This window comes from Mytilus trossulus, chromosome 11 (genome assembly GCF_036588685.1).
Source record: "Mytilus trossulus isolate FHL-02 chromosome 11, PNRI_Mtr1.1.1.hap1, whole genome shotgun sequence".
Lineage (NCBI taxonomy): Eukaryota > Metazoa > Mollusca > Bivalvia > Mytilida > Mytilidae > Mytilus > Mytilus trossulus.
In genome coordinates, this window is record NC_086383.1 from 30,728,935 (window position 1) to 30,740,441 (window position 11,507).

The 11,507-nt window shown below is 32.1% G+C and overlaps 1 protein-coding gene across 1 annotated transcript in view; it reads right to left on the reverse strand.

Annotated features, from left to right (window-relative positions):
• LOC134690979 (aquaporin-1-like) overlaps positions 1–10,898 on the reverse strand; it is a 45,346-nt gene extending 34,448 nt beyond the window's left edge. The window contains exon 1 of the mRNA XM_063551166.1: positions 10,838–10,898. The gene's annotated coding sequence lies outside the window, so the exon portion shown is untranslated. The remainder of the gene's footprint in view (positions 1–10,837) is intronic.
• Between the last annotated feature and the right edge of the window lie 609 nt (positions 10,899–11,507).

The following is an 11,507-nucleotide window of genomic DNA, read 5'->3' on the forward strand; positions in this document are numbered from 1 at the left end:
GCTAGGCCACTGAACTACTGTGGCCTATAAAAGTTGGAAAAGTTGAAATTGATGGTATACACGTTCATATTAGATTTGTCAAGCTACAAATTCTTACATTTATACGGTATACATGTATTACATGTACTATTGAAGTTGGTCGAAGAAATTGTGTTAAGCAAAACATATCAATAAGGGATCTACCATTTGATATTTATAAGGCGGGATGAAATTTGGAAAAGGGCAGGACAGGAGATTTGAGTGAAAAAAGGCCGGATGAACATCTTGGCCAAACAAAAAGGCAGGATGATAATTTATGCAAAAAAAAATCAGGATGAAAAAAAGCAGGACCGAATAGAGTTAAAAAAAACACGGATAGAGAGTTCAGCATAAAAAATGCAGGACAAAATTATTCATCCTAGCCATCCCCCAAATAAAAATCAAATAGTAGCTCTCTTTATTGACGGTTTCAACCTCTCCCTTAAAAATCGTAAATCTGTTGATAAAAGAAACTATAAAGTCTGAATTCCCCAAAAATACAAGATACTCGAAAGGTACTATTGTCCCTATAAAGTGTAGGGAAAAAATGAATATTTTTTTTCAATTTTAACAAACTGGTCATTAATATGAACTGTCCAATACCGTATGTATATAAAACATATGAAATCAATATAAAGTTGTTAAACCCCAATGCATTTAAATATTGAACTAGATAAATTAGAAATCTCGCGAAGTCGTTACCATTTGTGCACTTACAAATATGACTTTACTCTCCCCTCATTGATCGTTCCTTATTATCATCACATTATCAGCTGATAACGTACATTTGTTTGCATACAAGACAGCTTTATTTGTTCATATTTATCAGAAAATGCTTCGTGGGAGCAGACAGTTACGATCATCTTAAGTACAAGTTACGATCAGGTTAATAAAAATAAATAAAAGTTACGATCATCATCGTAATTTTTTGAATCGCGATTTTCATTCTTCTTGTTGCTTTTCAATTCTGTCCGAAAAAATATTTCGATGGCAATGCTTATAAAGATGTTTCTTGAAATAATACAAATCTGAAAATAAGCTGTTAAAGTAGAGGAATAAGCCTTCTAAAATATCCCTATATTTCTGTCCGCCATATTGGGATAATCGTAGCTGCAGTTACGATCATCTTACGATCATCACGTTGACGCCAGTGTTATATAAAAGTTTGACAAACACTTGTTATTTTGATCATTGAGAAGCCTAATATTCCCTTAACAACACAACGTCATTAAAACGTTCTGCTGATTTTACAGAGTTATCTCCCTATAGTGTTAGGTACCACCAGTCTATATTAAACTACAGGGAGATAACTCTGTAAAATCAGCTAAACGTTTAAATTAATTACGTTGTAACGTAAGTAGTATATAAAAATAGTGCATGCTCTATCTAAACAGATTGAACAGAATTCAATTAAAGATCTGCGAAAAAAATATATCACGACTTTTGCAATGTATAATCATGACTGATTGGACGCTGTGGGTATGTACTATACACAGAAATCATTATGAATTTATAGTTGAATAAAATCTGTCCTTGCGCTAGTATTGAAGTTAATCCCTTCATCTCAAAATCCTTATCATTTTTTCTTTGTTGATAAATTGAAGATTAAAGCAATGCAATGTGAATTTGAGGACAATGACATTAAGAGTCTTATATGTTGATTTTTTCAAAAAAATCTGTTTTATTTAAATATTACGTCACCTTATAAGTCTGATAAATTACGCAATACGTGTAACATCAAATGCTTTATAATGAAAGTACTTTTGTCAGTGGTTGTTGATACAAATTAATTGTATTTTCAAAGTAAAGTATGCAGCTTTCCATAAAAAAAAACAAGCGACACTTAGAGTAGCCACAATTTGAGACATCTGTACCGCATTATATTGAAAATTAGGAAATTCATTTAATGAAATGGTTGCTGGGAATTAATACTACAATGAGACAGCAACCTTTCGACATAAAGGTTATCCCCGCAAAGGTAGGATTCATCTCGAGATTAGCGAAAATCATAAAGAGATTAGGCACAACACTCTGATTACTCTCTCAAGCGCAACACGCAGTCTGGTCGATAAATTGCTAAAGATTCCATGGTCATATTTATTTTATGCGAATAAAAAAATATTGTTCATGAACAAAAATTAAAAGCCACGTCATTGGTTGAGAATCCTAGTAAATTAAGATTGGAGTCGCACGCATGCACCTAGCATGCACATGAAGCATTCGAACTCACTAACTCGGTGTTGACATGCTAGTGATATACATGTAGTAATTCGACTACTTAGATAATTCGGTTTCCGAGCTCAACCCCCCCCCCTTTTTTCCCCTAAACATAAAAAAGTAAAGCCAATGATGATTACCTTTTCTTTGAATCGCTTCCTCGGGTTGATGGCCTTTCATTTGATTCTCTCCCTGGGGCTTGTTTTCCTTTGTAACCTACGAGGTCTACACTCTTAACTCCACATCCTAAACCCATTTGACTATAGTATATCTCACTCAACTAAATTCACTAGCTTGAAATAGTTATAAAACAACTGTGCTTCCTATTTATTCAATTATAAAGATTGACCAAAGGATAATTTAAGCTAATCTGATACTTAATAAGGAGTTCAAACCAGTGTCTTCCAGATATTCCATTAAAAATCGGAATATATACCGACTGGATTATTCGAGTTAGTCGAACAATGCAGCATACATACTGCAACGGTCAGTGTCCACCAAATTTTCAATAGGGTGTTCGTAACGAATGGAATATACGACTGGATTATTCGGGTTAGTTGAAAATAAAATATTTGGCAATGCTAAATTTTTGATACTTTTCTAAACTTGTAATGTTCGAGGGTCTAGATGCTGATCCTTCATTCTGTATTCTTTAATTGTTTAGTCCATTTTCCTCTATTCTTTATACTTTTGATCCATATTTTATTCTAATACATTATATTTCAGCTCCTTGATTTACTTTATTCTGTTTTTTCAGTCCTTTATTCTCTATTCTGTTAACACCCATCAAGAGCCTAATGTATGATTTTGTTTTGTTTTAACACTAGTATAAACCAGATCGTCTAAATAAGGATTAATCCTATTTAAAAAGATTACTAAATATTAAATAAGATTGGCTAAATTTATAAACTGTTTTCATTTTAATACAATCTATTTCAAATGAGTTTCATATCCGTCAGATAGATTCCACTCCAGTGCGGCCATTATCTTTAATTTAAGATCTGTTTAACCTCTTGCAAACTAATAAGTCACGACCCCGTCAAACAAAATCATACTGCATGATACATGTAGTTTAAAAAATATACGTTTCCAATTATCACTGTCCAAACGGTAGTTATTAAAAACAAATGTGTTTTAATTTATTCACCAGAAAACATTATTTGTGAAACTGCTGGTTTTTAAAAATGTATTCCGTAAACAGTTTAGTTTTGTTGAAAGTTCTGAAAGAATTAACACATTTATTCACTTTTTCAAATCTCTGTTCAAGTTGTAATATTTGTAAAAGTGCATTCACAGCGGAAATGGATGAAAATATCAAAATGAACCTTAATAATTCCGGTTAGATTTGGGATGTTAAATCTTATGCCTCGTGCAGAGAGAGAGCGCCATGCCCTTTAAATGTAAAGAACCATTCCATCAACTCTTTAAGAGGTCCTTAGGTGTCCTGTTGTTAAGCCAACTTGCTGTCTCTATAATATATAATCTCATTTTCCAGTGGCAGCACAAATTTCAACGACATTAATACAGGACGACATCTATTAAGGGAACTTTCTATGTTTTATTGTTGATTTTTTCTCGTCCTGAACATGCATGAAATAATTGTATCTGGATGTCAATGGCTTATTAGTGCATTTAAGCTAATGTATGTCCTTCATCAAGAGATTAAATGTTGTCAAAAAAGGTTGCGTAAGAATACATGAAGTGAGACCGCATATGTAATAGCTCCTTTCATTTACTCCTTTAACTAAATTCAAGTTAATGCCAATTGGGAACAGTATATCCAACACATATGTTCCTAATGCCTTAGAATATGCAAATGAATAATTTCAAATATCGAAAAATGTTCAAATCATGGACAAACAAGACTGAACTTTCACTCAAGCGCAACGCGCATTCGTGTCGGTCAATTGTTAAAAAAAACTCAATGTTCGCCATTTCCAAAAAAAGGCTTATGGATTATTTCTTTTTCACCGGACAGAAAAAAGAAAAAGAAAATAAAGACATGACATTAGTTGAATGTGAGGCTCTTTTTAACCAATCAAAACGTTTTGCTGTACCGTTTTTGTAAATATAAACCACAATGCAATTTTGACAACAAGAAACAACATCTAATTTAAGAAAAATACGTAGGAAACAATGAAAAATGGCAAATTTCTTACTGACAGACGTTACCATGACAAAGAGTAAGAGGTTGAAAAGACAAACAACAGTTAAAGAAAACTACAACAGTTAAAAAACACAACAACAAATTGAATCCCGAATAACTTCTTTTTTCACAACATAAAATAAAGTAAACACTCACGGTGATTGCCTTGAATTTGATTCGTTCCCTTGAGTTGTTGCCCTTTCATTGGATTCACTCCCTTGAGTTTGCTTTCCTATGTAAGCGACAAGTTCTACGTTCTTTACTCCACATCCTAAACCCATCCTATTGAAATCTATTTCACAATTGGTTACATTCACCTAAATTCACTAGATTGACATAGTTATGAACATCTGTGCTTCGTATTTATTTAATGATAATGATTAATCAAAGGATAAGATACTTCGGACTTAAGATAGCCTAAGAGTTCAAAACAGAGTCGTCAATTTTTGTGATTGAAAAATTATCGATTGAATTTTAACTTGAACAATGCAGCGCCCTCCAACGGTCAGTGTCCTAGCTTCTGCAGAAAGTTAATGAAGTCATTGTAATGAGTTGAATATGACAACTGGATTTTTCCGGTAAATTGAAAATAAATTGACAATGGGTTACCTGTTATACTTTTTAAATCCTGTAATGGACGATTTTGTTTTGTTTAAATTGTATAAAACTGATAACCTATGCAATGAAATGTTAGATTACCAATTTCTGACATGTAGATAGAATAAAATTCAAAACGATGCTTAGCCTTCAGAACTACTTTTGTTTCAATAAATATGATAAATGAATACTAGACTATGGAACGCCATAGCTGTCTTATGTGTCTTTTTTATTGCTTTTCTATTATAAGATGGTGCTTTTCTATTATAAGATGGTGGTTTTCTATTATAAGATGATGGCTTTCTATTATAAGATGGTGCTTTTCTATTATAAGATGATGGTTTTCTATTATAAGAAGGTGCTTTTCTATTATAAGATGATGGTTTTCTATTATAAGATGATGGTTTTCTATTATAAGATGGTGCTTTTCTATCATAAGATGGTGCTTTTCTATTATAAGATGGTGCTTTTCTATTATAAGATGATGGTTTTCTATTATAAGATGGTGCTTTTCTATTATAAGATGGTGGTTTTCTATTATAAGGTGCTTTTCTATTATAAGGTGCTTTTCTATTATAAGGGTCTTTTTTATTATAAGGTGGTTTTCTATTATAAGGTGCTTTTCTATTATAAGGTGCTTTTCTATTATAAGGGTCTTTTTTTATTATAAGGTGGTTTTCTATTATAAGGTGCTTTTCTATTATAAGGTGCTTTTCTATTATAAGGGTCTTTTTTATTATAAGGTGGTTTTCTATTATAAGGTGCTTTTCTATTATAAGGTGCTTTTCTATTATAAGGTGCTTTTTTATTAACCCCAGGGGTATAAATGTGCATTTCATTAATAAATGAATAAATTAAATAAATTAATAAAAACTTTGAGCTCAAAATATTGACTTGAGTAAGTTCACCAGCACACTAGAAGACCTGATATATAAAATATTTATTACATGTATTTAATTGACACCTGTCGTAATCACTAATCAAGCAAATGATCATGTCATTTAAGTTTTCACACCTAAAACATCAAATACATTTATTTGAATTAACTTATATAATCAGATGGCAATCAGAATCCAAACAAAGATTACAGTGAATTGAACTTTTTATTAAAGAATGCCAAAACTGGCTCTCTCTTTTTTTTTAAAGATAAAACTAGATAGCTGACATGGATTAAATTAAAGTGAGACCACCAATCTGCCGGTATCAAATCATTTGAAAAAACAACAACAATGTATTCCAATATGACCTTTAACATCGAAGAAGTAAACTTGCATTCAGTCGTGTTCAGACACTTTACAATAGAAAATAAAGGACGGGCATCGAACACAAAGTTACTTTTGTATAGTAATGCACTGTCACTAACTAGTCTGTCACTATATTTAAATTTAAAATTGAGGCAAAATATATTCACCATTCGGTGAGGGGTCTGGCGGTCGCTCAAGACCCCCAGAAGCCTTGAAAAAAAATACGCAAAATCGTGCATCCCGAGAGCGTTTCGGACTCTTAGGAGGCACATTAATTGAGTGTCCTTTCCCTTGGAACCTCAGTCTCCAAAAACAACAAAACACCAGCCAGGTTAAAGACATCAGCCAAGTTGAAAACACCAGCCAAGTTAAAAAATACCTCAGTCAAAACAGAAAGGTTGTATAAACACCGAAATCTACTAAGATTGAGGTATGCTGATAATGGCAGTCAAGATCATCAGATACTTCTTACTGACAGTCAACCTTCTGTGAAGAAAGAAAGTCCTGTTAATATATTTAAAACCAAAGACCTAAAATACAATTATAGATGTGCGAATCTCTTCATGTATCATATATGTCTCTGTTAAACACATCGGCGAATGTGAATTCAGTCCGGTCAACTTTTTTAGCAGAAACATATTAGTTTTTACTATAAATTTATATTTTCGTATAATTTGTTTTTAAATCTCACAGATTCCTGAATTACTTGGACAATTATTGTCAAAGATATTAACACTTGTTGTCGACAAGTTGAATATATGTACAGCGTATAACGACGAGTGTGAATACCGTCCGGTCAACTTTATTTGCTCAAAAATATTTTTTTTCACTTATTTTGTTTGATTTTCATAAAATATATTTTAATATCTTTAAGGTCTACAAATATTAAACCAATCTACCGAATAACAAAAAAGTTATGACTATTTATATCTCGTCCGGTAAACCGTCTTGTCACTATCCGGACAATCGTCTTGTCATTAGTGGTTCCCCACACTCCCGGTTAATCACGGGAACCACCATCACATAATAAAAAAGCACCTTATAATAGAAAAGCACCTTATAATAGAAAAGCACCTTATAATAAAAAAGCACCTTATAATAGAAAAGCACCTTATAATAGAAAAGCACCTTATAATAGAAAACCACCTTATAATAGAAAAGCACCTTATAATAGAAAAGCACCTTATAATAAAAAAGACCCTTATAATAGAAAAGCACCTTATAATAGGAAAGCACCTTATAATAGAAAACCACCATCTTATAATAGAAAAGCACCATCTTATAATAGAAAACCATCATCTTATAATAGAAAAGCACCATCTTATAATAGAAAAGCACCATCTTATAATAGAAAACCACCATCTTATAATAGAAAAGCACCATCTTATAATAGAAAACCATCATCTTATAATAGAAAAGCACCATCTTATAATAGAAAACCATCATCTTATAATAGAAAAGCACCATCTTATAATAGAAAAGCACCATCTTATAATAGAAAAGCAATAAAAAAGACACATAAGACAGCTATGGCGTTCCATACTAGACAATGTATATAGCTGATTGTATGGTAGTTCTTGTCAGTTTTAATCTTAGCATCGATCGATGCAATTTGAATTTACTTGTTCGGAAAATGATTATTTGCTAACGTCAAACAAAGAACAGTGGCAAACATTGAAGACACTTGTTCTATCTTCCTTCTGATGCACTCACATTCTAGTCAAGGAACAGTAAATGAGTAAAGTCACAAATTTTGATAACAACTTGCATACAATTATAGCTCGTTGAAATATAAATGCAGATCGAAATAATGGATATTTCTTGTTACTTTCTGAAATATGACTGATTGAGTTCTTTCAACCATTAAACGGTGCCTATGTTATTGAGCCAGATACGCGATTTCACAGTAAAGTCTTTTCAATATTGCTCGAGGCTAAAATATACCTAACAGAACGTTGAAGAGCTAATAGAACCGTCACTGAGGACCAAAAATATTGCTAACCCGAACAAGAAATCAGAGCATCTTTATAACAAACGAAAAAAATAGTATTTCACAAACGGATTTGTTCGTCTGCCCTAAGCTAGTAAACTCTAAAGCATTTGTATTTTTTTAACCAACTACATGATTATTATTTTAATGAACAGACGACATAGCAGTGATAATTATATTTATTATACTTCACGTTAAAATGCCATATTTTGATTGGCTAATACGAGGGTGTTAATTTACTCTATCACATGGCTGAGCGGGTGACAATTTTTTTTAATGTTGCCCTCTCGTCAAGACCAATCAAAAATCCAGAATTTAAAGACAACGGATTGAATTTACATCAAGTAATTAAAGACAATGATCAAGTTCTACGTTTTGCTCAGATTCTATTATTTGACTGAAAAAAAAAACAACATCTGGCTTCACTTCTGTTGATTTTTCTACTACCCGTCACGTTGTTATGTACGTGACGCCAAAGAAGATACTTTTAAATAAAATTCATCTGTAAAAGACAATAATGATAGGACGTTCAGTATAATAAATTAAATAACACATAACTGAGAGGGTGATAGAGCAGATTGGTACCCCTCGAAAAAGCATTGTCAACCTTGGCTTCGCCGCGGTTGACAATATTTTCTTGGGGTACCAATCTGCTCTATTACCCTCTCAGCTATGTGTTATTAATATAGTATCATACCGATTCATTGTGAGCGTCACGTTTGTTTTAAAGATGTTTGTTGTTGTTGTTTTTTTTTAATCATCACCCTTGTATAATCCTGATACAAATGAATCTGCGGACGTTGACGTGACGAAAACAACGTGTACCACATTAAAAAATCGACGAAGGATAAAAAAAAACTTAATTCAAATAGTTTGGGGTAGTGGGGGTCAAAATTGCTGCAAGTTTTGTTTAGTTGACATCCATTTTATATATAACCTTATTGGTCAATCAATTTTTCCCAAATTAAGTAAGTTAAGAGGGGGGGGGGGGTCAGTGAAAAAACTATATGATTTTTTTTTTTTTTTCCTACATTGAACTTTTGGTGTCGTCCCTAAGATCAATGTACATGTTAAATAATTTAATTGACAACCGTTTAGTTGAAATACACTTAGAGATATTTGCGGTTTAGAGTTTATATGAAGTGTCATCAAAATATTAGATGTGGTTTGGTTGCCAATAAGACAATACTCCACCAGAGACCAAATGACGAAAAGTTATCAATTATACGGGTCACCGTATGGCCTACAACAATGAGTAATACCCCCCTACAGCATAGCAAGCCATACATAGCCCCAAAATGACAAATAAAAAAGCGAGGATACTAATGGCCTGATTTGTGTACAAACAATAAACATTGAATTACATTTTCAATATTGGGACTGGCATACACAGCGTGCGCCATCATCCTCATCCCTCAAGCTGGGACACTCGGGTAGTAACACAACATGTGAACAAACAATAATTTTTCTTCATGTAACTGTGCATTGGTTAGAAAATGCAAACGATGCAAGTCGTTTGACTGAAATTACAGCGTAATCAAACGTTCTATACTATATCTGAAACTTGCAACAACTTTATAATTGATCGTCTAAAATACCATGTACATGTGCACATATAAATATACTCACATTAGTTCTAGAGAGGGGTCCGAAATTGTGGTCATCCCAAACGTTGTCCAGATTATTGCTTCGCACGCATCAACGTCCGGATTCGTTTATGTCGGGGTTACATGGGGTGATCATTAATTATAAAAAAAAAAGTAGAATGATAGAAAATGAGATAAATCTCCCAACAGAGACCAAAATGATGTAGAAGTAAACAACTATAGGTTACTGTGCGGTCCCCAACAATAAGTAAAACCCATACCGCAGACTGAGAGTAAGCTATATAATATATATCTTTTTATATTTAAGTTTAATAAACCGGGGCGATCAAAGGTTCGGTTTAAATTTTATAATTATAAAGTAATGTTTTTCTTACCATATTGTATATAATATTGTATAAATGGTAAAAAAAAAAATAGTTATGCTTTTAGGGATAGTATAAGGAGAATGTAGTATATTCGAAACAGGGATTACAAATTATAATTTACATGATAAATCCTCTATGAACGAACACAAAACATAATCATGATAGTATATCAAATTGCCGAGCAAACCAACACCTCTTCGAAAAAATGCAAAATAACAGAACTAATTCTATAGTACTGATTTCAAGCGTCCGTAGCTTTCCATCAAAACGTAATATTCCAATATTAACTTTTAATAGATTTCTAAACATATACGTATAGAAGTCAATAATATCACATACAATGATGTCTATTTTAATTGTTTGACGTTCTTCCAAGACGAGTAAATATTTTTAAGAAAATACTTAAAATTTCTTCAGTTCATTTTAATGTTGGATCAACCGGATACGTAATCATGTGGTAATAGTGCGTTGCATTTATTTTCACTTTTCGCGGAATAAGAAAATGTATACAAGGTGCCTTATTCTTTTCTTTCATTTCAAATAACATACTATATATACATTTACACGCATGCACGGTCGAAAAAGTAACGAATAATATAATGATCAGTTAAACATTTCTATTCAAAATTTTTAAAAAATATTTAAAAACTCACAACTCTTTTTGAACTTCTCGTCTTCTTCAAACTTTAAAAGCACATTGTTTGATAATTTTTGTCACACAAAAAATATAAAGATGGCAAAATATCACAATTGTACATATTACGTCAGACAAAATGTACTTTCCTCTTTAGTGAGGCCCCTAATGGGGGTGTCTAAGAAATCATATAATCACAAATGTTTTGCCATTATAATCACATAATCATTAACTATCTGTTTCAACAAGATAATCAATTTATAAAAAATGCAGTCCTAGATTATCGAATAATAAAAAAAATCATGAACTATTTGGTCTGGTAATTTATAATCACTATAAAAACGGGCAAATAATTACATGTATAATAAACCCCATGATGAAGCTCTTTAAAATACTTTTTACATCTTAAATTTTTATTGCAAATGATTTGCCTTTTCCTGATGCAAGGATAAATTATAGATATGGTGCAAAACAGTTTCACATTTAAAACCGCTACTTTATAAATTGACATTGCATTCAGTTAATCCATTTCTGTATTAATGCATATTATACACGCATTTTGTACTATCGGTAATCTTGAACAATATACTCCTTTAACAGGTGGTACATTGACAATAAAATAAGGTAATTTCTCAAGGATGTCACAAGTTGATCATATCGATATTTTATGCGGTTCAGGATGATGTTTC